This window comes from Penaeus monodon, chromosome 32 (genome assembly GCF_015228065.2).
Source record: "Penaeus monodon isolate SGIC_2016 chromosome 32, NSTDA_Pmon_1, whole genome shotgun sequence".
Taxonomy (NCBI): domain Eukaryota; kingdom Metazoa; phylum Arthropoda; class Malacostraca; order Decapoda; family Penaeidae; genus Penaeus; species Penaeus monodon.
In genome coordinates, this window is record NC_051417.1 from 24,197,759 (window position 1) to 24,198,164 (window position 406).

General features: G+C 29.8%; 1 pseudogene across 1 annotated transcript in view; it reads left to right on the forward strand.

Moving 5' to 3' along the window:
• Positions 1 to 406, forward strand: part of LOC119593740 — a 62,523-nt pseudogene that overhangs the window by 60,573 nt on the left and 1,544 nt on the right. The gene's annotated exons all lie outside the window — the stretch shown is intronic.

Here is a 406-nt window from a genome sequence, read left to right on the forward strand (position 1 = left end):
TAAATATATAACTGACCTAATCGTACCTTTAACCACTCACTCATTTCATTCTAATGCACCAAACTATGTAGTTATGTACCAAATAAGAATGTCTGTGTTAAAAATGTGACTGCACTGTTGAGTGCACACTGGAGATAAGATTTTAGTATATGTCTGTCAATGGGAATTAGTCCTACTACATATGTGAATATCATACAAAGGCAAAATAACTGATATGTAATTTATCTGGCATTTATGTGACTAAACTGTATAAACATATGATCATTAGCACCAAATAAATTTCAGTGTATGGTATATGAAACAGAATTTTCTTACCTCAATCATAACTGAGACATTATGAAGTGTTGGCATTTTTAAAATAATAATGCAGACTTGTATTAATTACAACATCAAAGAATAGGTAATT